This window comes from Callithrix jacchus, chromosome 2, assembly GCF_049354715.1.
Source record: "Callithrix jacchus isolate 240 chromosome 2, calJac240_pri, whole genome shotgun sequence".
Lineage (NCBI taxonomy): Eukaryota > Metazoa > Chordata > Mammalia > Primates > Cebidae > Callithrix > Callithrix jacchus.
Genome location: NC_133503.1, coordinates 12,278,588 through 12,296,481, shown reverse-complemented (window position 1 = coordinate 12,296,481; position 17,894 = coordinate 12,278,588). Strand labels below are relative to the sequence as shown.

The 17,894-nt window shown below is 52.4% G+C and overlaps 1 protein-coding gene and 1 long non-coding RNA gene across 3 annotated transcripts in view; one reads left to right on the top strand and one right to left on the bottom strand.

Annotated features, from left to right (window-relative positions):
• COL26A1 (collagen type XXVI alpha 1 chain) overlaps positions 1 to 17,894 on the top strand; it is a 185,328-nt gene that overhangs the window by 132,845 nt on the left and 34,589 nt on the right. The window lies entirely within an intron of this gene.
• On the bottom strand, positions 7,166 to 16,935 carry LOC128930124 (uncharacterized). The gene is made up of 3 exons (XR_008477785.2): positions 16,854 to 16,935; positions 11,683 to 11,733; positions 7,166 to 8,926 (listed from the first exon to the last, which is right to left on the bottom strand). It is a non-coding gene; the product is annotated as an uncharacterized LOC128930124 (long non-coding RNA).

Sequence of the window (17,894 nt, the reverse complement as noted above, 5' to 3'; positions counted from 1 at the left end):
TCTTTCTTTCTTTCCATTTGTTTTTTTAAACAGAGTCTTGCTCTGTCTCCCAGGCTGGCATGCAATGGTGAGATCTTCGCTCACCGAAACCTCTACCTCCCGGCTTCAAGCAATTCTCCTGCCTTAGCCTCCCGAGTAGCTGGGATTACAGGCATGTACCACCATGCCTGGCTAATTTTGTATTTTTGTTAGAGACGGTGTTTCTCCATGCTGGTCACACTGGTCTTGAACTCCCGACCTCAGGTGATCTGCCGGCCTTAGCTTCCCAAAGTGCTGGGATTACAGGTGTGAGCCACTGTACCCAGACTCTTTCTCTCTTCCTTTCTTTCTCTCTCTCCTTCCTTCCTCCCTCCCTCTCCTTTCTTCCTCCTTCCCCTTCCTTCCCTCCCTCCCTCCCTCCCTCCCTCCCTCCCTCCCTCCCTCCCTCCCTTCCTTCCTTCCTTCCTTCCTTCCTCCTTTTCTTCCTTCAAGCGATTCTCCTGTCTCAGCCTCCCAAGTAGCTGGGATCACAGGCATGTGCCACCACGAGCCTGGGGTATTTTTGCCACCACATCTGGTCACTCTGTGCCTGGGGCCTTCAGAGAACTTATGCACAACTAGAAACGTGGCTCGAGGCTGGGCATGGTGGCTCACACCTGGAAGCTTGGCACTTTGGGAGGCTGAGGCGGGATGATCACTGAAACCCAGAAATTTGAGACCAGCCTGGGCAACACAGTAAGACCCTGATTCTACCAAAAATTAGCCAGGCATAGTGGCACATGCCTTTACTACTAGCTACTCAGGAGGCTGAGGCAAGGGGATCACTTGAGCCCAGGAGGTCGAGGCTGCAGTGAACCATGATGACACCACTGCACTCCAGCCTGGGCAACAAAGCGAGACCTTGTCTCAGGAAAGAAAAAGAAAAAGAAAAAGAAAAGGCAGCTCAGCACGACTAGGCGTGGCTCGGTTCCCAGCAGCCCACATCTCCTGGCAGACTGGACATTGCATTTCCCAAGGCCATTTGCTTGCATCCAGAATGCGGAATTCCTACTGGGCAGAATCTAAAGGCAGCTGATTGATTCCAGGGCCCTGGGGTTAATGTCTGGGTAACCATAATAGGCTCATTGCCCAGTGCACACAGCAGGTCCATTTACCAAGACACCAGGTTGCAGCAGAGAAAGAGGCTTAGTTATAGGATTGCTGAACAAGGAGATGAAAGGAAACCTCACATCCATCTCTCTGAGGAGTGTGGGCTGCGGTTTTGGAGCGGGCTGGCATGTGGAGATGGTTGACGGGTGGAGGAGTGCAGGGCGAAGTCCTGGAGCGGAGAGGGGAGGAAGCTGTGTTCTGCGCTCATCCCTTTCCTCTGTGGGGTCTTCAGACTGCACGGGAAAGGGTCCAGATCCAGACCCCAAAAGCGGGTTCTTGGACAGGCGCAATGGCTCACGCCTGTAATCCCAGCATTTTGGGAAGTGAGGCAGGCGGATCACTTGAGGTCAGGAGTTCGAGACCAGCCTGGCCAACATGGCAGAATCCTGCCTCTACAAAAAATACAAAAAATTAGCCAGGTGTGGTGGCGCATGCCTGTAGTCTCAGATACTCAGGATGCTGAGGTGGGAAGATTGCTCTAGCCCAGGAGGCCGCAGCTGCAGTGTCATTGCACAGTTGCGCTCCAGCCTGGGCAACAAAGCAAGACCCTGTCTCAGAAAAAAAAAGGCTAGGGGAGGGACAGCGGTGGGTGGGGAGTTGGGGAGAGAGAGCATGGGGAGAAATGCCAGATATAGGTGAAGGGGAGGAAGGCAGCAAATCACACTGCCATGTGTGTACTTATGCAACAATCTTGCATGTTCTTCACATGTACCCCAAAACCTAAAATGCAATTAAAAAGAAAAAGAAAAAAAAGGCCGGGCGCAGTGGCTCACACTTGTAATCCCAGCACTTTGGCAGCCCAAGGCGGGAGGATCACTTGAGCCAAGGAGTTCAAGACCAGCCTGGGCAACATAGTGAGGCCCCATCTTCCAAAAACTTTCTTCTTTTTTAATTAGCTAGGTGTGGTGTTGTGCATCTGTAGTCCCAGCTACTTGGGAGGCTGAGGCAGGAGGACCACTTGAGCCCAGATGTTGGAGGCTGCAGGGAGCTTTGTACCTCCGTCCTCTAGCTTGGGCAACAGAGCGAGACCCTACAGTCATGAGCATTCCAGTGAGCCACGCAGAAGAGGTTGGCTTTTGTAGGCATTAAAGTGCTGAGAGAAGCCAACACACAGAACAAAAAGCCATCGGTCGTTTCAAAGTTACTTTCCTTGTGAAGGTTGGAGCAGAGGATGACTTCCTCATCATACAGGCTAAAACTGGCCTGTTTGGGGATGTGGCTATTGTCTCTCTCTTGCCGGATTTCTCAGAAGGTCAGATAAAGATCTTAGTTTCTTTTTGGTGATGTGGATCTTAACATGAGTGACTCCATTTTGGTTTGGTCTGGTGGAGCCTAGGGCTGGAGCTCAGTGCAAACCAACCACTTCTTATCAGTTTTCTGTAAAACAGAAAAAGTAAAGCCAAAGCCACTGGAAGTGCTGAGTTCCTTGGTGCTCCCCCTGGACACCCGACACTCTGCCTTTGGGGCCCTCAACGTTACACCAGAATGATTGAGAGAGGAGGCTGAGGTGTGCATAGCCCTCGGAGTGTGGCATGAGCACCGGGCAAGAATTGGGAGCTCCGGGTTCTCGCACTGGCTCTGAGCACCTTGGTGAGCCTTGGGCAAGTGTCCAGTGCCTCTAAGCTTTTCTTTGTCTTTCTTTGCATGAGAAACAGTGACCCTACCGGTGACACCGTGGCTGTGCTTGCACGTGGTAGACTCCCCACTCTGCACACTGTGGAGTTATTTCGTGATGTTGCTTTGCATTTAGAGAAGGTCTCTGAAACAAGCAAGCCGTGGCAAGTTTTCCCACACACGTGTGTTGCAGGCTTTGGTGAAATTCAAGGGGATGTTTTCCCAAGTCTAAGGCTATTGTCGTTTGGAAACACAGGCTGGAGACGGATTCCCCCAGGGTTTGCAAAGGCAAGGGAGACTTTGTGCTTGCTCCCTGCTGCGCGGCACCCCCGAGAATCTGGTCTTCATCGAGGGCTCTCAGGCACGGCGTGTAAGACGATCCCCGCATAAAACTGTGCATTAATGGAAGTTTTGACAGAGAGATTTCATTTTGGAGCTCTCGTTCCCTGAAGGGTTTGTAATAATTGCACTTGAAATGGAGCCATTCGGCCTCAATGCTTTCCAGGTTGGGGGAGCAGAGGTATAGCCCATCCCGGGAAGGTTGGCTGGGGAGGGGGAGGCTGAGAGGTGCCTTGGCTGGAGCTCGTGGGGACGCAGGGCACTGGCTGACCTGGGGACCGTGTGTCCACAGCCTCGACCTTCTGCCTCCTCCCGCATCCTCCCAGCCATCATGAGGTGGGCATTAGGGCTCTTGATTTAAAGCTGAGCACAGGGGTTCACATCTGTAATCCCAGCACTTTGGGAGGCCAAAGTGGGAGGATTGTTTGAGCCTGGGAGTTTGAGACTGGCCTGAGTAACATGGTGAGATCCTGTCTCTACAAAATATATAAAAATCAGCCATAGCAGGAGGCGGCGGCTCATGCCCGTAATCCCAGCACTTTGGGAGGCCGAGGTGCGCAGATGACCTGAGGTCAGGAGTTCAAGACCAGCCTGGCCGACATAGTAAAACCTCATCTCTACTAAAAATACAAAAAAGTAGCTGGGTGTGGTGGTGCATGCCTGCAATACCAGCTACTCCGGAGGCTGAGGCGGGAGAGTCACTTGAACCTGGGAGGCAGAGATTCAGTGAGCCAAGATCACGCCGCTCTACTCCAGTGTGGGCAGCAGAGCAAGACTCGGTCTCAAAAAAAAAGAAAGAAAAAAACCCACCTTTGTTATGGTCTCCTGTGCTCCCTTTAAAATGTATTCAGACTGGGCACGGTGGATCACCTAAGGTCAGGAGTTCGAGACCAGCCTGACCAACATGGAGAAACCCTGTCTCTACTAAAAATACAAAATTAGCTGGGTATGGTGGCACGTGCCTATAATCCCCGCTACTCGGGAGGCTGAGGCAAGAGAATTGCTTGACCCCGGGAGGCGGAGGCTGCAGTAAGCCAAGATCCCACCATTGCACTCCAGCCTGGGCAACAAGAGCAAAACTCTGCGTCAATAAATAAACAGATAAATAAAATGTATTCAGGCACAGTGGGGGAAACTGGGTATTCCCATGACCATTTGACAGTCAGTTGAAGTCATAAGCTGTGATGCATTAACCAGCTATGTCTTGTTCTGTGGAATAAGCAAAACTCCAAGTTTGGTTCAGCATTGAGCCTGCCCCTTCCCTTTTGGGGCCAGCTATGGTGGCTATTTGGAGTGGGCTAGGACACACTTGCCTCCTCTGCCATTGCAACGTCCCCACCTCTCTTGCCACCCCTCCCGGCCTCTCCAGGGTTGCTGGGAGGAGGGGCAAGGTGATCAGGAGAGCTGTCCTTGCTGTGGTCTCTTCTCTTCTCTGGGTTGTGAGGCTCAAAGCTGCCTCTCTCTTTGGAGGGACACCCCTACCCCCATCTCAATCTCAATCACTTGGCAAGCACACTTCCTTCTGGCTGTTGCTTATGGCTTTTTCTCAGAGAGCCAAGATCATGCTATTGCACTCCAGCCTGGGCAACAAGAGTTCAAGGCCACCCCCCAACTTCTCCTCTGCTGAAGTCTGTTCATCACACTGGACAGGAGGTGATACCCTGGCCAGCTTGCTATCGGTGTGGCCCACATCTGATCTAAAAAACCAAGCTGGGCATGGTGCCTCATGCCTGTAATCCAGCACTTTGGGAGGCTAAGGAGGGAAGATCACCTGAGGCCAGGAGTTCCTGACCAACCTGGCCAACATAGTGAAACCCCATCTCTACTAAAAAAAAACAAAACTTCACTGGCTGTGGTGGTGGGCACTTGTAGTCCCAGCGACTTGGGACGGAGGTGGGAGAATCACTTGAGCCTGAGAGGTGGAAGCTGTAGTGAGCTGAGATCGTGCCATTGCACTATAGTCTGGGTGACAGAGTAAGAATCCATCAAGGGAGGAGGGAGGGAGGGAAGGAGGGAGAGGGAGAAAGACAAGAAAGAAGAAAGAAACAAAGAAAAAGAGAGAGAAAGGAGGGAGGGAGGGAGGGAAGGAAGGAAGGAAGGAAGGAAGGAAGGAAGGAAGGAAGGAAGGAAGGAAGGAAGGAAGGAAGGAAGGAAAATGCCCTGATTGTCCAAATGAGGCTGTTAGAAATGCTTGGGAACCTGCCAGTTGGAATGATTCTGCTGAATGAGGGAGTAATGGGCTTGGTGGCCATGAGAATCGTTGGCTAGGAGGCTGGCACACATCCCCGTGATGGCCCCAGCCTGCTCCCATGGCCACTGTTGGGCCTAGGGGACCTAACTGCCTCCGCAGCAGTGATGGGGCAAGGCCAGGAGAAGCAGAGGTGACATCCCTTGAAGATGGCCAGCTTCTTCAGCTCCAATATCTTCCCCAACTTCTTCCAGATTCACCAGACAGCTCCTCCAGGAAGCCTTCCCTGGTCTGTCCAGATGGAAGCCAGGCTTCCTCAAGGAGCTGCCCCTCTTTTGCCCTTGTCACTCTCTGCCTGTTGTTTCTGCCCCAGGCCTTTATCCCTTGCTCTGTGTCACAATCCATTTGAGCAAGATGGTCACTGGGTTCGTCTCCACAGTGCCCAGCACAGGGCTTTGTCCATAAGGGTGCTGAGAGTCTTGGAGGTGCTCATAGTGTGTCTGCATGTGAGTGTGCACCAGGGGCCATGTGTGTACATGAGCTGTGTACAAGCATTGACTTTGTGTGCAAACACAGGTTGTGTGTACAAACAGCTGAGTTTGTGTGCATGTGTGTGCGTACATGGGCCCTGTGTGTACACGGGCTCTGTGTGTGCATAGTGAGTACATGTACATGTATCTTCCACCCTTTCTTCCAGATTCACCAGATACTTCCTCCAGGAAGCCTTTCCTGGTCTTTCCAGGGATGGAAGCCAGGCTCTTTAGAAAAATCTAGTTCAAACCTATGCTTGAAGACTGGGCATGGTGGCTCACGCCTGTAATCCCAGCACTTTGGGAGACTGAGGCAGGTGGATCACCTGAGGCCAGGAGTTCAAGACCAGCCTGACCAAAATGACGAAACCCCATCTCTACTAAAAACACAAAAATTAGCTAGGCATGGTGGCACACACCTGTAATCCCAGCTACTCTGGAGGCTGAGGCGGGGGAATTACTTGAATCTGGGAGGTGGAGGTTGCAGTGAGCTGAGATTGCGCCATTGCACTCCAGTCTGGGAGACAGAGCAAGACTCAATTTCAAAAAAAAAAAAAAGAGCTATGCTCCAAAATTACCCATGGGATACATTGCCCTTGCCAAAGCCTTTGAGGTCATTTGGCCCAACCCCGTATTGTTTTAATGGGGAAACTGAGGTTCCCAGAGGGATTGGGCTTTCCCTCCCCTCTTGTTGCCATGCTCCCCAAGCAGTGTCTTGGGCACTTACAGGGAAGGGCACTCCCTCCTTCCCGGAGCTGCCGGGCTCTCTGCTGAAAGCTCATTCTCTAAGGGGCTAGGGCTGCTCTACATGGCGTCCGCCCAGCGACTTTGGGTTGCGAGCTGGGGCCTATCTGCTGCCTCCGCCTTCTCAAGGTGAGGTGCTCAGTCCCTCTGCGGCTGCCCAGGGTCCAGCCTGCCTGCTTCACCCAGAACCTTCTCCAGCTGATCCACCATTGCGAAGAATAGAGCCTGGGCCTCTCATATACGCTGTTACTCCTATGCAGTGATTGCTTCTCTCATCGGTGATGACTGTTCCTCCCAGGCCCAGAACCGGGTGCTGGAGGCAAGGCCTGTGTTCTCTAACAATGCACAGTGCTGCGAGTTTGTCACATGCTCCTGGTTTGTGTGTCTCAGAAATGATGGTTGGAAAATGAAATATAAGCAGCGCTTCTCAAGCTGTCCCATGGTGCAGGAATCACCCCAGGCCCATTGAAGTGCAGATTCAGATCGGATAGGTCTGGGCGGGGCCTGGGCGTTGCTGTGCCCTGAGCTGCTCTGCCCTGCTTTGTCTCCAGGCTGGAGTTCAGTGGTGCGATCATAGCTCACTGCGACCTCAAACTCCTGGGCTCAAGGGAGCCTCCCAGGTAGCTGAGACCACCACACCCAGCTAATGTTCTTATTTTTTGTAGAAGTAGGGTCTTGTTATGCTGTCCAGGCTAGTCTTGAACTCCCGGCCTTATGTGATCATCCCGCCTTGGCCTCCCAAACTGCTGGGGTGACAGACATGAGCCACTGTGCCTTGCTAAGGGTCTGCATGGCTCACAAAGCCCTAAAACGTGCGGACAGGGGGTCTGAACCACACAAGAACACCTCAAGGGAAGGTGCTGGGACTTCTGTTTCAGTCCTGAAGTCACAGGCACTGGTCAGGTCTGGCAGCAGTGAGGTGACGCCTCCAAGGGACATGAGTAGGGAGCCATGGCCATTCTCCTCCTTGGTGAGTCCACTGCTGGAACGCATGCCGGCCACTTCCTGTTTCAGAGCGGTGAGTGTGCGTGAATGTGTATGAGTGTGATGGGTGCGTGTGTGCCTAGGTGTGTGCATGAGTGTGTGTGATCACTCCGTGTGTACATGACTGCGAACTCACTTTGTATTTGTGTGTGCATGAGTATGTGTATAATTGTTTTTTACAGAAAGGGAAGTTTGTTGAGGAGGAGTAGCTCACACGATCACAAGGTCCCACAATGGGCCATCTGCAAGCTGAGGAGAAGGAAGCCAGTCTGAGTCCAAAGGTGAAGAGCTTGAGTCTGAGGTTTGAGGGCAGGAAGCAGCCAGCACAGGGGAAGGGTGTAGGCTGGGAGGCTGGGCCAGGCTCGTCTCCTCACGTTCTTCTGCCTGTTCTCTGTTCTGGCCTCACCGGCAGCTGATAAGCTGGTGCCCACCCAGACTGAGGGTGGGTCTGCCTTCCCAGCCCACTGACTCTCAGTTCCTCTCCCTTGGCAACACCCTCACGGCCACACCCAGGGTCAACACTTTGCATCCTTCGGTCCATTCAAGTTGACACTCAGTACTATCATGGCTGCCTTCTCTTACAGATGGGAAAATTGAGGCCCAGCAGCCCAGAGATGGACAGACACTTGCCTAAGACGGCACAGTGCTGTTACAGGCTAGATCCCGAGTCTTCTGGTCCCTCCCACCTCGTAACACCTTTGAGGACCCTAGAACAGGAGAAACCACACTCTAAGCTGGAACCTGTCCTCACACCACAGCCCATGAATTCTCCTTCTGTCCTTTCCCTCTGCCCGAATGGGGTCAGTGGAGGGAATGGACTCTGGGTGAAATCACACCCATTGAGATCCTTTCAGACAAATATTTGAGAGTCACTAATTACCTGCTCCTCAAAGACATGCCTTTAACTTCCTGACCATCCTGGTTGGCAGCGCGGGCGGCCCGGGGGCCCCCTGGAATCCCACCCGTCGCTGGCATATTGCAAGCACATGTTTTCTGCACAGAGAGCCGCTCACAATAAACCATGCTGAAAACCACATTAAAATGAATCGGAGAAGAGAGTCACTTTGTAACATGCTTTATTTTATTTTATTTTTGACTTGGAAAGGAGCATGTTTTGGCTGCTAATCAAAGAGCTGGTGGGGGCCTCTTAGCAGAAACCAAACCGGTCCGAACTAGACCCACTAGGCCCGCCCCCTGGGACAGTGGCTTTGGCTCCAGGGAGCTGAGAGGGGCCCTGAGACCAGGGGCGAGTGCAGGGCTGGTCTGGAAACTGGACATCCCACCCATCGCGGTGGCTCATGCCTGTAACCCCAAACTCTTTGGGAGGCCTAGACTGGTGGATCATCTGAGGTCAGGAGTCCGAGATCAGCCTGCCCAACGGGGTGAAATCCCGTCTCTACTAAAAAAAAAGAAAAAATACAAAATTAGCTGGGCGTGGTCGTGCATGCCTGTAATCCCAGCCACCCAGGAGGCTGAGGCAGGAGAATTGCTTGAACCCAGGAGGCAGAGGTTGCAGTGAGCTGAGATCACGCTATTACATTCCAGCCTGGACAACAAGAATGAAACTCTGTCTCACTTAAACAAAAAAAAAAGGAAAGAAAGAAACTGGAGATCCCGGGTACCAGCCCTGAGTTCTGGGACACGGGATCCCTTTGCTCCTTTTGTCTGGGCTCCGTGTTCCTAACTGCAGAATAGGCCTGGGGTGTCAGGACTGTATTTGCTCCTTCTGATTGGTCAGCGGGCACCACAGCCCCTAAGGAGAGAGTGCGTTTCTCCCCAGCTTTGCAACATGGTTTGGACCATCACGGGGACTTCCAGCCAGAGTGCAGGCATTTTGCAAGGATTGGTCACTCGCTGAGATTCATACCTTCCGTCCAATCCCTCTCCAGTTTCCCTCTTACCTGCCCCATCTACAGCCTTCTCCTCCCTGCAAACATCCAAAAGCAACTCCTCACCACTCCCTAGAACCACTTCTTTTTTCTTTTTAAAACAGAGTCTCACTGTCACCCAGGCTGGAGTACAGTGACGTGATGTTGGCTCACTGCAATCTCCGCCTCCCGGGTTCAAGTGATTCTCCTGCCTCAGCCTCTTGAGTAGCTGGGACTATAGGCGTGCACCACCATGCCTGGCTAATTTTTGTATTTTTAGCAGAGATGGAGTTTCACCATGTTGGCCAGGCTGGTCTCAAACTCCTGACCTCAATTGCTCCACCTGCTCAGCCTCCTCCTCAAGGGATCCACCTGCCCTGGCCTCCCAAAGTGCTAGGATTACTGAAGTGAGCCACCACACCCGGCGTTGCCTAGAACCGCTTCTAATCCTCCTTGCTCAGTGAAAAGTGCCACTCTATTTAGCCAATCTGCTGTTGAAATTAGAAACCTCAAAGCCTAATCTCTCTCCTTGTGACCCCATTGCAAGGGATCCCTAGCATCCCATGGATTCTCCTGTCTATATAGCCCTCTAATCCATCTCCTCTTTTCTGCCCCTCCTGGCCTTTTTTTTTTTGAAGACAGAATCTTACCCTGCTGCCCTGTCTGGAGTGCAGTGGTGGGATCACAGTTCACTGCAGCCTCCACCTCCCCAGCTCAGGCGATCCTCCCACCTCCCCCTCCTGAGCAGCTGGGACCACAGGCACACGCCACCATGCCTAAGTTTTTGTATTTGTAATAGACACAGGGTTTCTCTGCATTGCCCAGGCTGGTCTCCAACTCCTGGGCTTAATAAGTGATCCTCCCTTCTCTGCTTCCCAAAGGCTGAGATTACAGGCACGAGCCACCGCAAGTGGCCCATTTTCTTACCTTAGATTTCACCCACCTATCAGAACTGTCTCAGCTACCTCCGGTCTCTCCCCACCAAGAGCAAGAGGAAATCTAAACATTCCCCTTCCCTGTTTGAGACCCTTCTGTACTTTCCAGCCCACCTGGATATCAGCCAAACAGCCCCTCCGCTGGTCCCTGTGGTTTCTTTGTGCAGATTAAGGAAAAAGCGCCCCTTCCTCGAGGCACATGACTGCCATCTGCTGGAAAACTGCTGTAATAAATATAAAATCTAGGAGGACTGTGACATGATGGCGCCCCCTAGGGTTGTGCAAACACAGTATCCTGAATCCAACAGCCTCCTGGTTTCCAAGACCCTGATGGCCCTCCAGGCTCAGGTCTCCTGCCCCTTGTCCCTGCTCACATCTACTCTTCCACTGATCACAAGCTGAGGCTCTCCACAGGAGCACTGAGATGAAGAATGTGGACTTTAGGCCAGGTGCGGTGGCTCACTCCTGTAATCCCAGCACTCTGAGAGGCCAAGGCAGGTGGATCACCTGAGGTCAGGAGTTCGAGACCAGCCTGGCCAACATGGTGAAACCCCGTCTCTACTAAAAATACAAAAAATTAGCTGGACATAGTGGCAGACGCCCGTAATCCCAGCTACTCAGGAGGCTGAGGCAGGAGAATCGCTTGAACCCAGGAGGCAGAGGTTGCAGTGAGCAGAGATCATGCCACTGCACTCCAGTCTGGGTGACAGAGGGAGGCTCTGTCTCAAAAAAAAAAAGAATGTGGACTCTGGAGACAGAATCCCAGCGCCACCATGTACCTGTTACAAAATTCCTCAACCTGACCAGGTGCGGTGGTTCATGCCTGTAATCCCAACAGTTTGGGAGGCTGAGGAAGGAGGATTGCTTGAGGCCAGGAGTTCAAGACCAGCTTGGGCAATACAGTAAGACCTCACCTCTACAATAAATAGAAAAATCATCCAGCCATGGTGGTGCATGCCTGTAGTACTTGGGAGGCTGACGTGGGAGGATCACTTGAGCCCAGGAGTTTGGGGCTGCAGTGAGTCATGATCCCACCACTGCACTCCAGCTGGGGCAACAGAGGGAAGCCCTGTCCAAAAGAAACAAAATTATTGTCTTAACGTTTAGGAAGGCATAAACCAACCTTCCCTTCCCACCCCTCCTCGAGAATCAGATGAAATTTGGGCACCTCTCTCCTAAACCATGCCCGGACATAGAGAATCTTATGTACAGAAACCCTTAGAGGATTCTCCAATCATTCATGAAACCTGAATCTAAGATCTTCCAGCTCAGAGGAAGGAGAGACCCCTAATGTTTGCTGGGTGTCATTTCACATATGGAAGCGGTCACTTCTCAAATTCCCAGGTCCTTACCTTTTCACCTGTCTTAGTTCGTTGTGTGTTGCTGTAAAGGAATATTTGAGGCTGGGTAAAGAAAAGAGATTTGTTCCAGTTACTCGGGAGGCTGAGGTGGGAGGATCCCTTGAGCCTAGGAGGTCGAAGCTGCAGTGAGCTATGATTGTACCACTGCCCTCCAGCCTGGGTGAGGTTTATTCGGCTCACAGTTCTACAAGCCTGGCATTAGCATTTGCGTAGCCTTCTGGTGAGGCCTCAGGAAGCTTTTTCTAGTAGCAGAAGGTAAAGGGGGAGCTGACACGTTGCATAGCAAAAGGGAGAGCTAGAGAGAGGGGAAGAGGAGGTGCCAGCCCTTTTATTGATTGATTGATTGATTGGGATGGAGTCTTGCTCTGTCACCCAGGCTGGAGTGCAGTGGTATGATCTTGGCTCACTGAAACCTCCACCTCCTGGGTTCAAGTGATTCTCCTGCCTCAGCCTCCCAAGTAGCTGGGATTACAGGCTCCCACTACCATGCCCCGCTAATTTTTTGTATTTTTGTAGAAACGGGTTTCACTGTGTTGGCCAGGCTGGTCTCAAACTCCTGACCTCGTGATCTGCCTGCCTGAGTGCAGTGTCGTGATCTTGGCTCACTACAACCTCTGCCTCCTGAGTTCAAGTGATTCTCATGTCTCAGCCTCCTGAGTTGCTGAGACTGCAGGCATGTGTCACCACGCCCAGCTGATTTTTGTTTTTGTTTTTGTTTTTGTTTTAGTAGAGACGGGGTTTTGCCGTGTTGGCCAGGCTGGTCTCAAACTCTTGGCCTCAAGTGATCCACCTGTCTCAGCCTCACAAAGTGCTGGGATTACAGGTGTGAGCCACCATCCCTGCCCAGAAGCCTCGCTTTTCAGAGGCCGTTGTCACAGCTTCTACACGGCGTGGCCTTTCTGGTCCTAGCCTGTGCAACGTGTGGAGTTAAAGGAATAAAAGGTCAATTGAAAACATTTTTGTGACTAAAGACAGAGTTAACACATCACAAATACACGCCACAGACGGGAGGAGATATTCGCTAAGCATGAAATTGGTGACGGGCTGGTATCAGAAACACAGCAGGAAGCACCCCTGTGCATCCAAATGAAAAAGACAGAACAATCCAATGGGAAAATGGATCAAGGGCAAGAATGGGCATTTCCTAGAGTGGGGAAACAGAAGTGGCTTAAAAACCTACAAAAAGATCTCCAGCCTCATTAACAATGTAGAAAATGCAAATCTAAACCACAAAGAGGCTGGGTGCGGTGGCTTACTTGGTAATCCCAGCACTTTGGGAGGCGGAGGCGGGCTGATCATTTGCGGTCAGGATTTCGAGACCAGCCTGGTCAATACGGTGAAACTGTGAAACCCTGTCTACTAAAAATATTAAAAAAACTAGCTGGGCATGGTGGCGGGTGCCTGTAGTCCCAGCTACTCAGGAGGCTGAGGCAGGAGAATCTCTTGTACCTGGGAGGCAGAAATTGCAGTGAGCCGAGATCATGCCACTGCACTTTAGATTGGGTGACAGAGTGAGACCTTGTCTCAAAAAGAATAAAAATAAAAAATAAAAAACCACAAGATCCTGTTTCACACTTCACGCACCAGCTTGGCAGAGCTGCTGAGGTTTTGGATAGCTGCCTCTCTGGGCCCTGGGTCTGGGGGAGGAGGGGTGTTGGAGGAGTCAGGGGATCTGAGGTTGTCCCCCACAACCCCATTAGGGAGGTTTATTCCTTCCAGACCTGACTGGGGCTGGCTGGAGAGCAGGGGACGGTGAGCAGTGGTCACCGAGGCAGTGCTGTTCGGGTCAAACCCCAGGCTCCGGGGATGGGTGGCTGGGAACTGCTGGTATCAGGACCCCCATCCCAGAAAGCTAGATTCGTCTTTGGCTGCAGCGCCTGGGCCCAGCCTGCAGAACTGGGTGGCAGGAGAGAGCGAGAAGGGGTATGTGGGGTAATCAGGCCAGGTCACCCTTCCCTTGTCCGTGAACAGTCTCCTCCCTGCAGAGAATCTGCATCCGCAGCTGCCTGTCCGCCACCACCATATCCCTAAAGCTGCCGGAGGCTGAAGCAGGGAGGTCTCCCCGACTCTGGCCCAGCTGTGAGCAGACTCCGAGACCAGCCTCTGGCTGCCCCACTACCTCCAGTGGCTTTCTTCTGGCCTGAGCATTTCTCCCATCTGCGCTTTTGTGAGTCCAGCTGGCCTCCCAGAAGCCTGGGCCAAGGCCAGTGTGGACGCCAGCCCAGCCCACGGGGTAGGAGCTTTCCTTGTTGCTCCGGACCAGCGTCTAGGTGCTGATAAACAAGACAGACAGGAGCCCCAGTTTACCAACCTCACTCTGAGCCTGAACAGAGGGTCTTCTGCCCCCTTCCTAGAACCTGCACACAGATAGTGCTGCTCTGATCAAGGAGGACTGGGTTTCTGGATTGGAGACCTATCACCACTCTTTTTTTGAGCCGGAGTCTCACTTTGTTGCCCAGACTGGACTGCAGTGGCATGATCAGCTCACTGAAACCTCCACCTCCCGGTTCAAGTGATTCTCCTGCCTCAGCCTCCCGAATAGCTGGGGCTACAGGTGTGTACCACCACACCTGGCTAATTTTTATATTTTTAGTAGAGACGGGGTTTTGCCGTGTTGGCTGGGCTGGTCTCGAACTCCTGGCCTGAAGTGATCCACCCTCCTTGGCCTCCCAAAGTGCTGGGATTACAGGCATGAGCTACTATGCCCGGCTTTTTTTCTTTCTTTCCTTCCTTCTTTCTCTTTCTTCCTTCCTTCCTCCCTCCCACCCCCTCTTTTCTTTCTCTCTCTCTCTCTCTTTCTTTTCTTTCTTTTTCTCTCCTCTCCTCTCCTCCTCCTCGTCTCTCTCTCTCTTTCTTTCTTTTCTTTTTCTCTCTTCTCTCCTCTCCTCTCCTCCTCCTCGTCTCTCTCTCTCTTTCTTTCTTTTCTTTCTTTTTCTCTCTTCTCTCCTCTCCTCTCCTCCTCCTCTCTCTCTCTTTCGACATTCTCTCTGTCAGCCAGGCTAGAGTGCAGTGGGCTGATCTCAGCTTGCTGCAACCTTCACCTCCCTGGCTCAAGTGATTCTTGTGCCTCAGCCTCCCAAGTAGCTGGGATTACAGGTGTGTGCCACCACAACCATGTTATTTTTGTATTACTGGTAGAGGCAAGGTTTTGCTAGGTTGCCCAGGCTGATCTTGAATTTCTGGCCTCCTCTGCCCACCTCGGCCTCCCGAAGTGCTGGGATTACAGGCGTGAGCCACCGCGCCCGGCCAGACCCTCTCTTACCTCTTCTGGGGTTGGCCGTCTCTCTCCCCGCCTTCACTGTGGGGGCAATACAACCTCTCAGGCATCTGGAAGGAGAGCGGGCTGGGAGAATGCTTTGTAAAGCATTGTGTCCCCCGTGGTACTGAGGACGAACTCTTACTTTGTGTAAATGACTCGGGGAAATAAGGAGTTGCCACCCTGGGAGGCTGAGGTTGGTTTTAGCCCTGGGTTGGCCACCATTCCAGTGTGTGACTGGCCGTGAGTCACTTAACCTCCATGTCTCTTTTCTAATCTGTACAAAGAACGGGCTGAGTGACATGATTCTAAGAGGCTTCTTGTCTCTACAACTGTATGGAGATTTGTTTTTTTTGTTTTTGTTTTTTGTTTTGTATTTTAGAGAGAAAGAGGGTTTTGCTCTGTTGCCCAGACTAGAGTGCAGTGGCACAATCATAGCTCACTGCAGCCTTGACCTCCTCAGCTCAAACGATCCTCCCTCCTCAGCCTCTCGAATAGCTGGGACTACAGGTGTGCACCACCATGCATGGCTAATTTTTAAATTTTTTGTAGAGGTGGGGTCTCACTATGTTGTCCAGTCTGGTCTCAAACTCCTGGGCTCAAGTGATCCTCCTACCTCAGCTCCCAAAGTGCTGTGATTACAGCCATGCGCTAGTGTACCTGCTTTTTAATATAAGCATACAAATTACAGCTGTCCTTTCTCAGCCATGCAGTCTAATCCCACACTCTCCATCTCCACATTCAGGGGCCCAGGAGACGGCCTTGATCATTCTTCTCTTAAGGGCCAAACAACTGAGGTTCAGAGATGCAACAGAGTTCCCCAGGGTCACACAGCACGTCGGGGGCAGGGCCCCGAGAGCTGACTAAGCCTTAAGCAATTAGGCAACGACTGTCAAATCCTGCACAGAAGCTGTCATGTTGTTCAAATGCGGTTTTTTCTTTTTTTTTTTTTTTTTGAGACAGAATCTCACTCTGTCACCCAGGCTGGAGTGCAGTGGTATGATCTCGGCTCACCGCAACCTCCGCCTTCCGGGTTCAAGCAATTCTCCTGCCTCAGCCTCCTGAGTAGCTGGGATTACAGGCACGCACCACCATGCCCAGCTAATTTTTTGTATTTTTAGTAGAGACGGGGTTTCACCACGTTGGCCAGGCTGGTCTCGAACAGCTGACCTCAGGTGATCCGCCCGGCTCGGCCTCCCAAAGTGCTGGGATTGCAGGTGTGAGCCATTGTGCCCGGCGCAAAAGCGTTTTAAAAACTATTCGGGGCAGCAATAAAGAGAAAGTCTAAGAAAGAACCAGATTGTGTCCAGGTGATTGTCCAGGCTGGAAAATACAGGCAAACAGAGGAAAAAAGTTCATCCTTGGTGAAGGTCTGTGCCTGGTAAGGGGAGGGGCCCTGTCAAGTGCTCCCTGGGTTACCATGGCAACTGCCTCCCGCCGGGAAAGGTGTGATCCTGAGTCTGATCCTGAGAGTCTAGGAGTCTCCTTCAACTGCCCCACGATTCTTCCCTTCCTGTCTCTTTCCTCCATCCCATCACCCAGGGACTTGGAGTCCAGACAGACCTCCTCCTGGCTAGGAGAGGCAGGGGCAGCTGGCCAGCGGATGGTGGCTCCTGAGGAATATATATGGTTGGAGGGAGCAATTCAGGTTGCCCTTCTGTGGCTCAGAAGCACCCACGCCCCTGAGCTGACATTGCTGCCCTGGGGAAGCTAAGCCCAGACTGCCAAACGCCATCAAGCAGGCAGCTTCCGTGTGATGTAGGTGGATTTCCTTCACCTGTTCCTCCCTTGGGTGCCTGGGAACCTGGGCAACGCGGGTCTGAGACCTGCCCAACTGTACTGGGCCGTTTCCACGCTACCCAAGACTGGGCAATTTACAGAAGAAAGAGAGGTTGAATGGACTTACAGCTCCACGTGGCTGGCGATGTGGCTTGCGCCTCCTTTCCTTCTGTCACGATGACGAGGCTTCCTCGGCCACGAGAACGCTTGCTCAGGGTGCAGGAAACTCCCCCTTATATAGCCATCAGATCTCGTGAGACTTACTCACTATCGCGAGAACAGCACGAGAGAGCCCTGCGCCCTGATTCAATGAGCTCCCACCGGGTCCGTCCCACAGCAGGCGGGAATTCAAGATGCGATTTGCGTGAGTTCACAGCCAAACCATATCACCATCTCCTGTCCATCTCTAGCCCGGTTAATAGAAGATAGCTGGGCTGGAAGATGGAGTGGGGGTGCTCCGTCTGAGAAGCTCTCCTTCCTCCCCACTTTTTTTTTTTTTTTTTGAGAGGAGATCTTGCTCTGCCTCCCAGGCTGGAGTGCAGTGGAGAGATCATAGCTCACAGCTGCTTCCAACTCCTGAGCTCAAGTGATCCTCCCACCTCGGCCTCCTGAGTCGCTTGGGGGACAGGCATGCGCCACCATGCCTTGCTTGTTTGAAAATACATTTAGAAACGGTGTCTTCCTAAGTTGCTGAGGCTAGTCTTGAACTCCTGGGCTCAAGAGAGAATCCCACCTCTACCTCCCAAAGTACTGGGATTACAGGTGTGAGCCACTGCATCCAGCCTGTCTTTAGTTTTTAAAACTCTGCTGCCATTTCCCTCCGGAAGCCCCATTTGAGAACCTTGCTATATTTTCCGGAACCTCGTCTGTTCCTTGAGAGGTGATTGCCTCCTGAGCCTTGACCAGGGGGTGCTGCAGGAAGATCAGGTCTCACCTAGCCCACGGCTGTGGGTGCCCCTCTTAGCCCTCTGGGGTTCAGAGTGCCCGGCACTGTCAGGCTGCCCCCTCCCACGGCCTGGAGGCTCCCAGGCTGCCAGCTTTGATTCATGACCCTTGAACCTTGACCTTGGGCTTGGAGTGCCATTAAGGCAAATTCTTTCCCAGTGACGAAGAGCAATGGCAGCACCGACTCCCCGTGTCCAAGTGGGTCAGGAACCACAGAGTTCAT